At 39.4% G+C, this 18,114-nt stretch overlaps 1 protein-coding gene across 9 annotated transcripts in view; it reads left to right on the forward strand.

Moving 5' to 3' along the window:
- LOC117882013 (beta-1,3-galactosyltransferase 2-like) overlaps positions 1-18,114 on the forward strand; it is a 152,559-nt gene that overhangs the window by 131,143 nt on the left and 3,302 nt on the right. Inside the window, exon 1 of one of the 9 annotated variants that reach the window (XM_034779952.1) lies at positions 8,979-9,143. The exons of the other annotated variants lie outside the window; for them this stretch is intronic. The gene's annotated coding sequence lies outside the window, so the exon portion shown is untranslated. Of the gene's footprint in view, positions 1-8,978; positions 9,144-18,114 lie in introns of those variants that run through there. 9 annotated transcript variants of the gene reach the window in all.

Raw genomic sequence — 18,114 nt, forward strand, 5'->3', positions numbered from 1 at the left:
AAACTATAATACAATTTTTATAACTTTAGAAAATAAATACTTTCAAAGGCTGTTAAATCTATTCCATATTTCCATTAAGTGCTATTAAATGTAATTAACATAGTTTTGTAGTGGTATCTTAAAAGTGCTTAATTCCCATGGCTTATAATAGAGCCATTTGTTGTTCAAATTGCTGCAATCATTATAAGCAAAAGAATGCCAAGTCATTAATGCAAATTATAAACTTAGTCCAAAGTTAGAAATAAATTTATGCAAATCTTTCCGACAATATTTACCATAAAATGAAAAATAATCATTATACTGCACAATCTTAGCACAACACATATATGTGCTGCATTACTTTATCAAGGCAATAAGAGATTGGAAATAAAGACTCCATGCTGTTTCATGGTTTAAACTAATGGCTATGACTGGAGCATTTGGAGTTAATATTCCAAAGAGCTGAAACAGCATCATGGTGATTGGGAACGAGTGTCCACCTATAGGGGGTCTGATCCCTCTCAAAACCCTTTTTGGTTTGTGGAAAACAGCCAACCAGGCACAGAATGAGAGGACTGCTCTTTCAGAGGGTACTGTAGACGGTTACAGTCTCTGCTGTACAAGAAATGTTGGAAGCTGCTCCTTTTGATATGAACCATGATATAATCCTGAAATACATGAAATCACAAAAACATCATGGTAATTTCTGCATTTCCTAGGGGGCAACTAATTTATCTTCCCATCCCATTGCTGCCATGCCATGGGTCCACAGAAATAATAGCATTGTGTTATGTCTAAGGACCTATCCTCCGGAAACAGGACAAAGTATCAACAATACAGTTGCCAGTTTGAAGGATGTGTTAAAACAGTTAAATGGGTATCCAAGATTAGGCACCCTAGCAAAAATGCACACTTCAGCAACATGACCCTAGAAGACCACCGCAGCTAGCTGCTGCTGATAATCTGAAGCATGGTTTGATTTTCAAACCAGACACAAACCTGCTGATTCCTGAATCTTTCACCCTACATGAGAACTGCCACCAGAGTGGAAAAAAATGATTGCTTAGAAGACCCTTCACCCCAAAATTCCTTGTGAAGGGCTAGTTCTCCTATGGCAATTTCCACTCAAAAATACACCAAATTCAATACCACCAAAAGTATTGAAGTGAATCTACCCCCAAAATAGATTCTGACCACCAGCATGAGACACTGAGATATCCTTTTAAAAATTGCTGCCAGACCCATAGGCTGTCCTTCAACTCCCTTGTAAATAGAATTAAAAATATTGAGGCCTTTAGAACCTAGTATGGTTTCCTGAACCTGACATAGAAGTTGGTAATATCTGCCCTGTTAGGGTAGTCTAACACCAGCACCTTAGTATTTCCATTTTAAACAAGGTTGGGGAATTTTTATGTGGCAATAAAGCTCTCTCCATCTCAATCAACAGTAGACTTGGTGTTCTCTTGACTGAAAAACATCCACAAGCCTCAGAGATGAGCACAGCCCATGTGATCTCTTTCAGAACCGCTCCTTTTGCAATAGGGAACAATTATGAGGTTATTGGGAGGACTTGGTGAATAGGAAGTGGTGGAAGCTTTCTCAACTGTACCAAAAAGTGATGGGAAGAGAGAAATTGCTATCCCCTCATTCAGGAAAAATATTTGCCCACCCCTGCAGAGGCTGTTCTCCACCGTCAAGGGAGGAGAGTGTATTAGTGAGGCCTCCTGCAGAGCTGGGAAGTGCCTCACTCCCATTTCCCCTCCTACCTTGAGTATCAAGTCAAGGGAGCTGCTCAAAGGAAGCCACCCAATCCAGCACTAGTATTGTGAATGCCTTTTTGCCCCTGCCAGGACAGTTGGAGGAAAAGACGTAGGTCCCTTGGAGGAAAAGAGGCAGGTGAAGAGCACCTGGCAAGCTCCCCTCTAACACCATCCTGAGATTGGAACAAGAGGGTTGGGTTAGGAGTCAGCTCCTTTCCCTCCCCTGATAGACCTGCCTCTTTTGAGGTGAGGCGAGTCATTGAAACAAAGGCACTAATAATGAGCATATTACTTCCTTGATACTGCAGGTGTCCTGTGTGTGTTTAATCAGTTCAGCCTTGAAGAGAGTAGTCAAGATACTGTGGTCTGATCATCAACTGACATTTTTTAAATGATATTAACTGAGCTTTGTGCTTTTTGTCAGCCTTTTCTCTGCATCTTTAAACAGGTGTGATCTTTTAGTTCAAAAGTTTAGATTGAAATTCTGCTCTTGCAAGATCACTGTGGAGATCCTGGTATTAAAGACATTTACTCGTATCATCTGGAGATATATTAAGGAATTGCATGCTTTTTTTTTTTTTTTTAATTGCCCATCAGAAACCTAATTAGAATAATATGACCTCTGAGCTTGAGTTTGACAACTCTGGCTTCCATATTTTAAAGCAAGCTGCACATAATGTCTAGGCTGCCAAATGTGCCATAGTAATCCTCTCTATTCCTAACTTGTCTGATTTATTATTCATGACAGGGTCAACTAAAATCACCAGTATTCATAGAACAAGAGGATCCTCACCTTTTGCAATTTGGCCTGCTATCCCACTAATTTGTCATGGAAGCCCTAATTCTTGCCTTCCTCAATATACATAGCTGTCAACAAAATTACCCAAATCCTGGATAAGGCTTAGCATATGTGCATGTCAGAAAACTTATAGCCAAAAGCAGGGGAGCCTGAATAAATTTAGATGCCTTGATTCTCTCTTTCAGAAGTTTAGAGAACTCACTACAGAGGTCCCCAAAGACTTGATACTGAATAGGGGTTTACTGATGTGTGGCCAAATCTCAAAATAATTGGAATGGTGGCATAGTTTTCGAGTGTATGCACCCATTAGTATGAGTGTTCATAATGAGCAATGGTTCCTGAGCAAAATCTTCTATGCAATGTATTACTATTCTTGTTAGGAAGAGAGAGATCTGAGTGCAAGGCTGATATCACACAGAATATGGATGAATGCTAATATGGTTTTGCAACCTATTGCTACCATTACATACTATCCTATGCAGATTTTTTTTAAAGATAGCAACACTAACTAAACCAATTCAAAATTATTCTTAAAAATCCAGAATAAGGTTAGGATAACATGGTACCAAGTGGAAACCTCCTGGAACCTTCACTAGTGCCTACTACAAGTACTTGACTGATTTTAACCAACCAGTATCAATCCAAACTCTCAAACCAGCCTCCAATAAGATCAAAGCCTTTTGTATCAGAGCATGAAATTGATCTCTCTATCCAGAATCATGGACTCACTTAGAAGCAATCAACTGGAAATATATTCCAACTCTTGACAGGTGATGCTCAAGTGATTGAAAGATTCATTTGGGTTCAAATAAGTGTCCCAAATTTGACCCTTACATGGATTTTGGTCATCAAATGTTGCACAAGCAGACTTTTTAATAAAGCTTAACGTGCTGGCAGAACTGTCTGAAATTTTTGTGTTGAAATGTTTTTGGATGAAAAATGACCAAGGAGAAAAAAAATTGGAAAAACAGGAGAGAGCATGGTGTCACTGATGCCTGAAGCCTCTGCAATATCAGGGAATTGGTTAGGTGAGAGAGGAAGATAGAAAAACCCTCAAGGTTCCTGCCTATCTGACCTGGAGAAAAAAATTCCTTCCCAATGCCTGTTCTGAGTAGATGAGCAAGATACATCGACCAGCCATTTAGAAAGGATTCTCTGTGCCACCTCAGAGTATTGGTCCATCTCACCTGGGGTTCCATCCCCAGCTGTGGCCAATCTTGAATGCTTCAGAGGTAGATGGGGGAAGGGGAAACATAGCATACATCTGGCCAATTGTGCATTGGTGGAAAAAATTCCGTCCTGACCTTGCAGGTAACCAGCTGAAGTCTGAACGCATGCAATTTGAGTATAGTCTCTATCTTAATGCAGAGCTGCAAATGTTATGAGCATGCTGAGGACAATGCAGAGCTTCCTGTTCTCCCCATAGCCCATGAAGGAAGGAGTTGGACGGGGGAACCATTGATTCTCCAAGACCAGAAGGTACCACCACAACCATCCAGCCTGATTTGTCTTGGCCTAGGGGGCAGTGGTAAATCCCACCACTGACTGAGCCAGTCCATTGTCAGGGAGCACATATGTACTAACAGAACTGTAGACATCTGATCCAGGGAGCTAGAGACTGTGCTTCATTTGGCAATAAACCTGGCCAGGTGCCTTTGTACCTTATCAGAGTCTGTGGTCAATGGGCAGTTTGCTCAAGATCATCTGTGCCAGCTATCTGCGCAGAGCTGGGACAGCACACAAAGGGAACACACACACACACACACACACACACACACACACAGAGCCAACTATTATCATTGAACAGAGCAGAGCACCACACCGGTGACGTCTGATGATATTGGTGACCCCGACCGCAGATCTGGTGAGTAAGCGAACTGCACGCTGTAGGAATCGTGATCTAACATGACAGAAAACCACGAGCAAGGGACACCCTTATCCCGTCCCTTCAAATCCCCACAGAGTTTGATAACTTGTGGACCCGCTGGATTGCCAGTAAAGGGGGTCCATATGAATGTAAAAAAGAAAGTGGGGAAATATGGACTGGCATATGTAAAGCAATGGTAGAAACAGAAGCTCTAAAAATAACAACAAAAGTAAAAAAGCTAGAATTTTGCAATTATTGACTATGGCAGTAAGATGGCTTAAACAACAGCCATGATACTGGCCAGGCAAGTAATGGAGAAAACCAGGGAAGTAGAAGAGATAACTAAGGTCTTGGAGGGACAACCCAGGCAGTCGAGCTCTGGAAAGCCCAAGCTCTTTTAAACAGGCAATGGGCAGTCCAGACTCATGATATGCTCGAACAGATAAAGCAGGAAAATAAAAAATTGGAGACAGCTGTGGAAAACTTGCAAAAGAAAAAGATACCGTCTCCTGTTGCTCAATAGACTTAGTGCTTTTACAGTACTTGAAGTATGGGGACAGAAATGGAAACAGGTAGTCCTAGCTAAATTGAAAGATGGAACATGGCACAATTGGAATGGATACTGCAACGGAGAAATGTGGAATGACCCAGTGGATCATCCTCTCTTGACCTATGGGATGGGCTACAGCACCACAACTGCCACCTTATGATGAGAACCAAGTTCAGGATAAACCTTCTCCAAAATCTAGATCAATTTCTGTTAAGACAGGAGAAATGGGGAGAAATAGGAGAGAATGCCTTACTGCAGAACCTGACCCTAACAGCCTGCCCATACCCCACTTTACCCTTGATGCTACCCCTCAAACTAATGCTCCACTTCACTGAGGTTATGGAACACAGTGGAAACTGCAATGAAAAAATTAACTGACAATTTAAGGGATCAATGGCCCCGTGGCATTTATGCAGAAAGGGAAATGAATCTGGCACCCAAGTGTACGTATACACCTCGCCCACCTTGAGTTAGCAGCTTAACAGACAGGCCTGATGCTTTAAAAATTACTGAACTAACTGCGTTAGCTGGAGCTGTTGGCTCCCACCTTTTGAGAATTTTAATGTGTTTATGGCAGTGCTCGCAGTTGTTAAAGGTGGTGGGAACTGACATGTTACAGGAACCAATTCTAGTACAAACCCTTTTGGGATCACTTAATTGTCATACCATTGGTTTTGATGATGATGATGTTATACAAATGGTTAAATGTGTGGCTCAAAAGCATTTTAAGTTATCCAGTGAATTAGCTGCACTTAAAGGAATTACAAGAATGCCAGGAGAGGCTCCGGCCAATCTAGCTGACAGAATACAAATGTATACTAGGCTAACAGCGGGGGTTACTAATTTTGAGGATTTGAATCAGCTTGTTGTGGAGGCATTGCCTTCTGGTTGATAGAATGGATGAATGCTTGGTGTGAGAATGGAGGCAGAAACGTACCTTGGAATGAGTGGATTAAAAAAGTGGAGACTGCAGTTATACAGTGGAAGGAACGCCTCTCAAGGAGCTGCGAACACAGTTAGGACAGTGGAAAACAGAGGGTTCTGGATACTCTTCCTGTGGCCATGGCTGGGGTTGGAGAGGTTGTGCAATGAACAGAGGTAAAGGAGTAAATAGAGTGAATGGGTATCACCTGGAGTTATAAAACAGGAGAACCTTAAAGGAGAGAATGAGAAGCTGTGGGCACAGCTACAGGGGGAAGGTCTGTGGATAAGGAAAGAGTGAAGTGTGTTAACCTCCCTATGCCGGTAGATACTAAATCTGTACAATCTTTTTTGGGGCTCACTAATTTCTGCAGAGAATTTATGGTTGGGTACGCAGAGAAGGCAGGTCTCCTGTACTACTTAAAAGACCACAGTGGACCTGGACAGAGGATGCAACTAATGCATGGGAAAGCCTGAAAAAAAGGATTAATGGAGGCATCTACTTTGGCCGCCCCAACAGCAAATTCCACTTTGCATTGTACCCTAGTGTTAAGAATTTCTGTATTGTTAGTATGCTTACACAGGACACTGGTGCTTGGGAACGACCCGTTGCTTATTATAGCAGAGCATTATCAGGTCCAGAAAGCAAACTGGGAATTTGTGAGCAAACTGCTCTCGCTGCCTACTGGACACTACAAAAAGCTCAGGCAATCATCAGAGCAAGCAAGGTGATTGTAAAGAGTCACCATGCACTGGGAAAATTACTCAGTCAGGAAATCTGTCTAAAGGACATGTGAGAGTAGATAAGGCCATTTAATGGGTCTTTGCTCTCTTGTCTGAGAATGTTCAGTTAGTCCCACTTAAAGAACCTGAAATATCTGTGTGGGGATTGATTATAAATGGTAAAACATGTTTGTGAACCCCAATGAGAATCCAAAGTACACACTCTCTTTAAAGCAACCCTAATTGAACAGGTGATTGGCCTTCTTTCTCTGTACTAAAATCAAGTGAGTGGGATCTTCTTGGCTTATAGATATGAAGTGAGAAGTTATTTCATGTCCCCTTAAATAGTTAGTGTTTTTTATCCTTCCTGCAAACTGTTACTTATGTAAATAGACCTCACCCAATAATTTCACCTCACTGGAACTATTAACATGAATAAGGACTTCACACCTGCACAAGACTACTTTGCAGGAGTATTAGTAATGGTTTCAAGGACTGGATACCCTGTTATCATCTGCCAGACCACTTCCACTTACCACAGGGGTGTTCTGGATTCTTTCAAAAGAAACTGTTCTTCAAAATTTGCCAATTAGATTCAATTGAGAGTAATTGGTTTTGGTTGGCCATTCCTGGAACTAATGTCACTGCTGACTTGGTCTAGGGGCTAACTCTTAAACCTTCGGTGGAGATGGTGTTGCAGTGAAAGACAACAGAAACTGCACTGGGCATGAGGTTCTCCACTACCCTGCTAAAATCATTAAGAGGTGGATTAAGTGATGGAACCTCACAGCAGAAGTAGAGAGCCAGCAGCAGAAACCTTGCTCAATGCTGGTCCCAGGGGTGGGAAATGAACCACTGTGAATAGATCTTTGAACTCTGGGTCTTTGCTAACCAAGGACAGCCAACTGAGTTGAGCACAGGAGAGAGAGGAAGGGAGTGATATGAAGTGACATTTGTTTCACATGGTAAGAAACTGAGGCAAAGGACACTGCCCAACACACTGTGGAGTGATTGTTTGCCTATGGTCAGACACTTTTGAACTGTGGTTTTGGTGTTTTCCCAAATTAACATTGGGTCCCCTTTTATTAAAAATGATTTTATTATACACAGACTCAGTGGGAAAGTACTGCCTCTTAGAGGTGCCCAGGGTAGAGCTATATTTTCCCAGATTACCAGGGAGGGGCTTGAGCCAGATCTATTTTGTTTTGTTAAGAGGAACACCTAGATTCCTAGATTCTGCACCAGGCAGAAGGGTTACATAATCATGCACCCAGTGAAACTTAAGAGCAAAACTCTCTTAAATGGAAGTGAGATAAAGATCAATAATTAAAGCACAGCTAGAGACAGGCAAGTAGGGCTCATGGGAAATTTTCTGTGAAAACTTTTTTTCAATGAAAAGTTGGGTTTTCAATCAAAAGTGTGTGTGTGTAAAATGTCTGTTTCCCACAAAATCATCATAATTAATTTTTTTTGGTCAGAAAACTTAAAATATAGGGTGAGGGTTTTTTTTTTAAAGTTTTATGGGGGAAAATTGAAATTTGCTGCTAAAAATTTAACTAAAATGAAGAAAAAAAAATTGTCCTCAATTTTCCACAAAGATTGTTCCCACTACTAGCTCTAGTTACAAACAAGATACAAATTTTACACAGCTGGGTGTGGCCATTAGGACTGGAGGACTTCACAGTAACTTCCAGGCAAGAGCAGCTTGGGAAAATGTATTGCAAGCACAGGATTCAGTGTGCAAAAAGAACAGAGATGAGTGGCTGATAAGAACACACAGAGGGCTGTGAAGTGGCAAGTTTGGTGGCATTTAGGGAGTAGAAGGGTGTGGAAGACAAGGGAAGAACATGCAGGCAAATCTTTTGAAAGCATGGGCTGCTGCTGAACATTGTGGTAAGTGAAAATGGGAGTCAGTGGAGCTACCCTGGTTTAACCAGACTACAAGATGGACCTTAGTTCTGGATGTTACACAGCTGGGGAGTTGTGCTTTGTGATGTGTGAACCCTGCTGTGTTTACTTCGGAAAAGCACCCAGAAGTTCAAGTGCTGATTCAAGCCTTGTGCTCTGGAGACCTAGACCCAGGAGCTTGTTACTGACAGTCAGTCAGTCTCTTTGTTTTTTGTACAATGCACTCAATGCTTGTGAGGGGGAGGTATTGCCCTGGTAAGGGCACCTGGAGAATAGAGTTCCCAACTTTATATTTAAAAAATAAGGGACAGATTTCTTAGCCACAACCCCAATGGCACCTGATGAGGTAGCAATTTCTGCCCCCACCTCAGGGATGGTGACCTTTGAAACTTGAGCCTACTACTAATTATATAATTAATAAGCCATACCTATCTACATTTGCCAGGGGTATTTCTTGCTGCTAACTCCTGATCCTGCTGTATGGAGATAAAGAAGTCTTTGGAAGATAACTGGAAGTTTATGCAAATTTGGAGTTTGCTTTTAATTAAATCTAAGCTGCAGCTGTTCCATGGTCAGATCATTTATTCCAGATCAAGAAAAACAATCCTCTCTACAAATCCATTTTATTCTGGTACAGTAAGTAGAAAGCACACAGTTTGAAACAAGTTTTTCAGAATTTTATATCCATGCTTCTGAAACACTTCCATGCACTTTTCACTGACACTTACAATTTCAGTTCTTGATGTATCAATGGTATCTCATCTGGTGCACAATTCCTCAAAGAGGTGATCAGTGTTTGATTTCCTTAATTTTGAGTGCTAGTTACATTCTCAAGGTCTGAGAAACTAAGCTTCCCAGAGAGTCTAATGGATTTCAGCTTCATTATATTGTCAGAAGAGAAATCAATCCAGTTATCAGTGTTCAAAAACTTTAGTCAAAACTTAATAAAGCCTTGTTTTACCTTCACTTTTTGTTGTAGTGATAGTTTTTCCATCAGTTTGGCTTTGAATAAAAAACATCTTTCTGGTTACCATGTTTATCTTAAAATGGTACATCTCTGCTTGTACACCAGTAATTCATAGCTATGATTCTTCCAACTTCTTCACAAGTTTGTTGAAGACACCAGCTGCATTGTGGTTTTTTTCCACATGTAAATGTCCACAATGCCAGTATAGATGCTATTTCTGGTGAAAATCTTCTTTAAAGTTGCTTCACAAGACTCCCCTAGCTATTTGAAATAGGCTGTAATCTCTGGCCACTTTCTCAAAAGTTGGTCAATTGCCATGTTAGGGGATAGCCATCTTGTACTCACATTTTACTGTACTACTTTCCATTCAGTTTGAATGGGGGGAAAAAAACACTCCACTTCTGAGTTCTTCTCTGACCTGTGTGGACACACACAAATGGTTGAAATTTTACAACACAATCATTTATCAACTGACAGGTGCTCACTTACATATTTGTAAATATTGTGGATTATGTATGCCAGGAAGTTGGCCTTCAGAACTTGGTCATTTTTGGTACATAACAGAAATATTGAATTGTTTGCCAATGTTCATGTTTGCCTTAGAGTACGTGGTAATAATGTTAATTGTATCTGGTATTTCTCTAGGCAGTTCTTTACAGCATGATGAATGCCACTTGCAGATTCATCATAGTCTTCATAAAAGTCAAGCAACTTGCACTGAATGCCATCTGATTATGGTCAGGGATGGCTCCAGGCACCAACTGTGTGCCTGGGGTGGCAAGCCACAGGGAGTGGCCTGATGGGCGCTGTGAGGGCAGCAGTCAGGCTGCCTTCGATGGCATGCCTGCGGGAGGCCGCCGGTCCCGTTGCTTTGATGGCAATTTGGCGGCGGGTACTCCGAAGGCGCGGGATCGGCAGACTTCCTGCAGGCATGCTGCCGAATCTGCATTACCAGCGGACCTCCCACAGGCATGCTGCAGAAGCCTACCTCACTGCCATGCTTGGGGAGGCAAAGTACATAGAACCGCCCCTGGATATGGTATTGTAAGCAGATTGCTTTGTAATTGAGTTATATTATTTGAGGCATCAATTGCTACAGAGAAATACACGGGTTGTTCTGGTGGTGATGTTACTTAATCCTGTAAATAATCCCTCACAGATTCTGGGACCAAAACAGTGGTCACTAATAGCTCTTGTTTTGTTCTTGCACAAGGCAATTTGTTAGCAATGTTTGAATTATGAACCATTTCACTAACAGCATGGACTGGCAATAATGCTGTGGTTAACTCTGTGATAAATGGCTGCAATTTCACATGCTGCAATTTTGTCACTTTCAGTGTTTGAAGAGACAAAGAATTTCAGATCTTTGACCTGTTCTTTTTCCTTGTATCCATCATTTGCTGAATGCTGCCTTAAGTCAGTTTTGCCTCCATGTCCAATAATGAATTCACATTGACCCAAAGCACAAAAGGCTTTACCAGGATCGCCACCAATAGGCATTATCCAGGTGTATTTTTCTTTATTGAAATTTTATATCTGCACAGAATCCTTTTTTTCTGTTTAGACCCAGAACTTTCTGAATTTCCCACTGTTTCTGGTATTACTAGGCAGATGAGCTGCTGCATGTGGACCCATTGGAGATTTCTCCAGCATGGTGTCTGTGCTCCCCCATTGTCCTGGCCAAATTCCAGTGTGGAGAATTACATTCAGTACCCCTAAATTGTGCCTCCCACATATACCCCTCCTATTGGATAAAAAATTCCTGTTCACATCCTAACCTAAATTGGTGGTGTTCCTGATGATCAGGTGCCACATCTCACCACAGAGCTGGCAGCATTTCATTGGTGAGCAAAGTGTCTTACCTCAGCTGAAGATGATAATCCACTAGGGAATCCAATAGGCTGGAGCAATTTCAGTGCTGGTGCCGGAATTGGTGCTAATGCAACACCAGCAGACCCCAGTAGCCTGTGGGCAGGATTGAGCCTGGGGCCTCTGGAGCTTAGTACATGAGCCTCTACCGCATGAGCTGAAAGCCAACTGGCTGTAAAACAGACTCATTTTCTCTCTCTCTAAGTGATCTTGGTGCTACTAGATGGGACAGAACACCACACCCAGGGCATGTATGGGTTACATACTTCCCCTAGCTGAGGAAGAGCATCTGGAGCTTCAGAATCTTCCCAGTTGAAATCCCGGATTACCCCCACTTATAACACCGACATAGGTACAGTGGGAGAAACTATAAAGCGAGACAGGACTGACATGATCAGGGCTTGGACTGAAGAGAAACTTGTGTGTGTGGCAGGGAAGGGGGACAGTTCCTCTTGTTAAAAGGTACAGTCCCCAAAATATCTATGCTACCTGCTCGCTATTGCAGTCCTGCTGAACATGGGAAAGGTTAAAGCTGCAGTCACTTTAAAAAGTGAGGAAGAAACCTGCTCCCCACAATAAACTTCTTGTCTTGTCCCTCCACTCCTTGGGAGATATTTTGTTGGAATAGTCTGTCCAAATTGAACTGCTTTTTGAAATCAGGTCACTTTCACTAGACTTTCATTTCATAGAAATCTGGTGGGGGCGGGGGGAAGAGAGGAGAAATCCCAGAAATATTGAAACATCCCATTTTGACATTTTTGTAAATGAAAGGTTAATTATTTTTTTAAAAAATGTATTATATATTATAATGTAATACAAAATTTAAGCAGTCTAAATATCAGCAAAACATTTTGATTGGTCAGACTTTTTTTTTCCCCAGAATTTCCCTTCATGGAAAAGTTATAAAATGTTTGCTTTCATGCCTATTCAGAGCAAAGCCAAATTGTGACACTTCAAAATCCTTCACAAAATGGATCTTCCATCCTTTGTACAGCTTTAGGCTTGGGTCAACTCCTATTTCTCCCAAACACATTCCTAGCATTCACACTGTATTGAGTGCTGGAGATAAATACAAAGCAGAGCTGTGGATCTGAATTATGAAGAAATGTGAATTCAGATCTAGATTTAACTTGACAGGTGTCCTCTTCTTATCTAACAAGTTTATGCAGACTAGGTATTGATTTTTTCTAATCAGCTACAAGTTCCTAGGTCTATAGTGTAGCTCAAAAGCTAATAATGGAGTAGTTGCCCACACGTGCAGTGTGGAGAAAAGAATGACTTTCATGAACTTTTAAGAATCTAATTTTAATATAATCAATCGGAATTTGAATTACTGATCTGTGTGTGTGGTTTTGTAATTTGTGTGTGTGATTTTGACTGGTTGAGTGGTGACTTTACCTAGAAATTGGATATATTTGTTTTCCATATTTTGTAACATAATTCCATGACTATAGTGTGTTTTAAAAGCTTTAAATAAATTTTTTTGTTAAATGATTTAATGCCATATAATTCCATTCATTGTATTTGCAATTCATGCTGAATTTTCTCATTACATTAGTCACAAATCATCATTTTTGTTTAATATTTGGATGACCTATAACTAACTGACATTGCATGACCTGCCAATTTTACAACTGACTTCACAATTAGAAATCAACTTCTGATGAATATTCAAGCTTAACCTTTACTTTTCATAGATATTTATGCTAGTAAATATCAAGTACTGTAAGGTCTATGCAAAGCAAACGTCCAATGGTCACATATATAATAAAATCAAAATTCTGTATTTGAATTTGCAGAATGTTTTTCTGCTAGTAGCTCAGCTCTACTCAAATATTACAGCATCTTCCATTACCCCTGTATTTAGCCATTTTAGTTGTGGGATATTCAAAGGAACATAAAAGGAAATTCAGTTAACTTTTCTGGCTTCTAGATCTCACTTCTGATAACTTGAGATGGACAGAAATGCCTTAGAGATGGACAAATTCTCAATTTTGAAATCTGGTTGACAACTCTTCAGTATGATATGTGTCCTACAGCTGATCTTTCCCACTACATATTTAATATTCCGTCATCTGATGTATTACACTGTAATTCTACACTCTGATCCCCAACTGATTGTAATGAACTCAATGGAAGCAGGAGCATGTCTTTGCCCAGTTTCCAGGGGGGAAAACAAACAAACAAACAAACAACTCCTACAATTGTATATTACAGCCCTAATACAAATAAACAGTAAGCACTTTAACTACAAGTATGTGAATATTCCCATTGAAGTTAAACATGAATTTAAGTACCCTACTGGATCTTGGGCTAAATTCTGTTCTAATTTCACAGATTGTTACAGTGACATCACAGTGAAAGCAATCTTAAATTTCCCAGTTTGGATTAAAAAACAAAACAAACAAAAACTGAAAATTTAGCAGTGTGAAAAATTCTAAATTCCATAGAATGGAAACTCTAGAATTTTTAGTACCAACCATAGCAGAATAGAGATAAAGTTAGATAAACAAGATTCAACTAAACTTTAACCTCTCTTATTTCAGAGATTGAACAAACAAGGAAATAACGTGTTATCAAAATGGAATAGAATTCTTTAACTTGTAGGTCCCATCCACTCATAAAAAAAAAATCAACCTTGATAAATAAAAAACACTCCCATATTTCCTTTTGCCAGTTTAGATGATCATTAACTAGTGCTCTAAGGAATTGGGAGTTTAAATCCTCAGTCATAACAGTAAACCTGCATGAACTCTAAATCAGCTTAAGCTACTACGCGAATCTACGTAAGTAAGAAAGTTTCTTGTTTTCAAAATGAATTTTAGTAGTGTTCTTTCTGTGAAAGATTTTAAGAGACTCAGCACCAGCTCTCTTTCCTATCTGTGAGAGTATTTTAAAAGTCAAAAGTGCAAAGTGTAAAGTAAAATGAATATTTGCAAATATGAATACAGCCTTGTTCAGCAGCATGAATGCTGTACCCAATCATAATTATTTATCAAACTGTGAAATGTGAATGTTCTAAGCTGCTTTAGGGAATGTATTCTAGGAATTTGCTGTCACCTCTTCAATGGGCCCAGACTTCCATCCAAAAAAGTTAGTGGTATAAAAACAAGGTAAGCAAAAGACAATTATACTGAGCAGGTTCAGAATGCTCAGGAAAAGCACAAAGGAAAAAAAAATGTCCATTGCTTTAGTTATGTGAGTTGACAATTTACTAATAGAAAAACTGCTCTCATATTTTGAAGTGATAATTTATATATAACATGCAGTTTGCTATATGGCTTTGCTGTTGTCTTAATATACTTGCATGTAAAAGTGGGCAAATAGTGATAAATTATTCATGAACTGTTGCACAAACTAAGTACCAAGTTTTGGTTCGCCGTGTTTGTGAGCCCTTCATTCATTTTGCTTTTAGACATTCATAAGAATTCTTTGTAGGAATATCCACAAACAGCAAGAATTTAATCTGAAATGTATTTACTGAGTACTTTTGTTTTGGCAGAGAAACACAAATTCAGTCATAAATTGCAGTGCTAATAAGAAATAAGCAAACATTCATACAAACAAACACAAAACACTTTAAACAAACCAATAGGATGAAATTCTTCAAACTGGTGGAAATCACCAAAATAAAATAAATCCTTTTAATACATTTCAAAGTTGTTTGGGATTTTTTACTTGAAAATTTTCTAATTAAAAAATGGCCAACTTTTGCCAAACTGTTTTGTAATAAATATTTCATCTAGATTTCTTTGCATGCTATTTTCCCTCATACAGTGACCTTTTCGGATCCCATACAAATATGGTATTTGCCTGGATCAGTAGTTGGGTGGGAAATCTTTTGGGAGGGCAGAAGCTCTGAAGCTTCTAATTCCAAGATAAGAACAATGCCCTGTGATAAAGTTCCTTCTCTACCTTGGTGGGTCCTGCACTTATTGGCAGATTTTGCTAGCCTCAGAGATCTTCCTGTGTTGGATCAGGAGTTGGGAGATTTGGGGGGGAACCCAGGCCTGTTCTCTACCCCAGGTTCCAGCCCAGGGCCCTGTAGACTGCAGCTATCTAGAGTGCCTTCTAGAACAGCTACAATTCCCTGGGCTAATTCCCTATGGCCTCCTCCCAACACCTTCTTTGTCCTCACCACAGGACCTTTCTCCTGATGTCTGTTAACACTTGTACTCCTCAGTCCTCCAGCAGCACATCCTCTCACTCCCAGCTCCTTACACACACACACACACACACCTCACTACCTGGAGTGAGAGCCTTTTTATACTAGGTGTCCTGATTAGCCTTAATTAATTCTAGTAATTCCCAGTTGGCTACAGGTGTCCTAATTAGCCTGCCTGCCTTAATTAGTTCTAGAAAGTTCCTGAGTGTTCTGGAATAGTCCCGGGAAAAGGGACATGCTTAACCTGGAGCTAATATATCTACCTTCGACCACTCTCTTGCAGCCATCTAGCCTGACCCTGTCACAGCCCTTAGTTTAGGTGATACTTTTGCATTTTATACTTTAATATCAAAATATAGTAAGGTGTTGCTTTTTTGTTGTTTGTTTTTAATTGTTCTTTCATTTGGGGATTTTGTGGTACACCATGCCATGGTCAGATTTGTTGTCTTCTACAATATTAGTGAAACACTTGGAAATACTGGGGAAAAAATTTGTTCCTTGTTTGCTTCCATCACATTGGTAATTCTGTTTGTGTGTAATACCCCTCCCCTCAAACTGGTTTTGTTTTATCTATTTAGATTACAAATTTTTCAGCGTAGGGATTGTTTGTAGAACTGGCCTGAAAATGGAATGTATGTCCTGCGGAAAATGTTGAGGGAAGGGGGTGGGGAATAGCCCTGCTTCAGAATGAAAAGTAAAAAACCACTTTTTTTTGCCAATCAGAAATATTGAAAAATTCCCTTTCAGGAGAAACAAAGTGGAATTTTTCAGCATGTTAGGTGTCCTCTTGCAAAAGCTTTTTTTATCAATTTCACTTTTTGTGCTCAGCCAGGAAGCCATTTCATTTTTTCTGACAAAAAATGAAAAAATTTCAGAAAATGTGAAATTTTCCCTCTGAAAATTTCATTTTTTTTTTTCAAAAAGGCTTTTTCCATCAAATTCATGTAGAGAAAATCTCCTCCCAGCTCTGTGTGCTACTCTGTGCATATATGTTGCCCAACAGAATGGATCTGTTTAGACGAGATGATGATAGTAACGTTTTCTGTGAAGAATATGAGTTACTCTGAGAAGAAAACCTGCAAAATGAATTAGTTTTGTTTTCTTCCTGTCATTCATATATATTGCTCAATGCTAGTTTTTTCATTAACTTAATAGGAATAAATTGGCACTTTTGATATTACAGTTGCTCTATATTTGTAATTTAATATTTCAGTCAGTCATAATCACCAATTTTCAGATGGTCTCACTAGAGTATATTAAGAAAAGATGCAATATTTTCATCAGGCTACTTTAATGTGTAATAAAGTGGAGAAAAACTATGAGGTAAATGAAGCATTGGAAGAAACAGGAAAAGAAAAGAACAAAGGGTGGCATAATAGTGTAAAAAATAATAATTGAAAATGAAACCATCAAGTAAAGCATAAAAGTTATCTTGCAAAGCTATTATACTAAAAAATGCTTTCAGTACTATCCGTATGATCATTAGCTCGTTTATTATCCTTGGTTATATATTCTTCTTGCAATTGCTATCTAACACCTAATGTTAAAGATCCTTGGTTATATATTCTTCTTGCAATTGCTATCTAACACCTAATGTTAAAGATCCTGCTTCTGGTAGTATACAGATTACATATGGAGACACATTACCAATGAAATCTTCCTAATTTTTAGTTATATTTTATCTTCTTTTGTGTTAAAATCCAGTGATTCCTTTAAGTTCACTTACAAATACCCAATCATAGAACATTCAGATTAATATATTTACATGCTAACTGAATGATTTTAAGTACACATTTCAACACCGTGTACATATGATTAACCTTAAGAAAACATAATGTATGTTTACTGTTTAGAAACTGTTATTTTTACCCTTAATTTTCTAAGTAAAGTACAGCAGGCAATTCCAAGAGACATCATTTCCCATCACCACCCCCAAAAAACAACAAAAAACCTCCACTGAAATAAAACACTAAAATAGAACATACTAACAATCTACATAATTGGCAACCTTTAATTACTTATCTGTTCCCATTGAGCACTGAAAAAAAAATAAAAAAAAAATTAAAAATCAGATACCATCTTATTATATAAAGATCCAAAAAATAATTTAAAAACTGGCAGCTGGTCAGCCATCCCATTGTAGGGATGCAGTCTGTTTCCTTTACTGAAACTTTGCTGTATCAGTGCTGACTTTCATTATGCATCTCCTCTCTGAATAGCCTGACTTTCTGTGAGGAGAACATACAGGCTGAGCACTAATTTATTTCAACAAAATTAAACTCGTGCAGCTCACAGGTTTTCTGCCCTTTCAGTCTGTGAAAGGCAGTTCAATTCAGGTAATATGCCTAGCTTTCCCCCAATGCTTTGGGGCGGGGGAAGAAACTGGGGTTTGATTCTTACATACTGCAGAATGAACACAGAATTACCCACAAGCCTTAGAAGCTGTCCATCCGGAAATAAGGCTTAGAGTGGAGAAAGGTGATAGAACCTGCACTACCACTGCCCATAATCTCCAAGGTCTGTGGATAGAGGTCTTCTATCTGACTCTCTAAGTCATTTACGTAGTTCTAGTCCTTTCAGTATCTAGCACCTTTCATGAGCTCAAA

Source organism: Trachemys scripta, chromosome 8 (assembly GCF_013100865.1).
Source record: "Trachemys scripta elegans isolate TJP31775 chromosome 8, CAS_Tse_1.0, whole genome shotgun sequence".
Taxonomy (NCBI): domain Eukaryota; kingdom Metazoa; phylum Chordata; order Testudines; family Emydidae; genus Trachemys; species Trachemys scripta.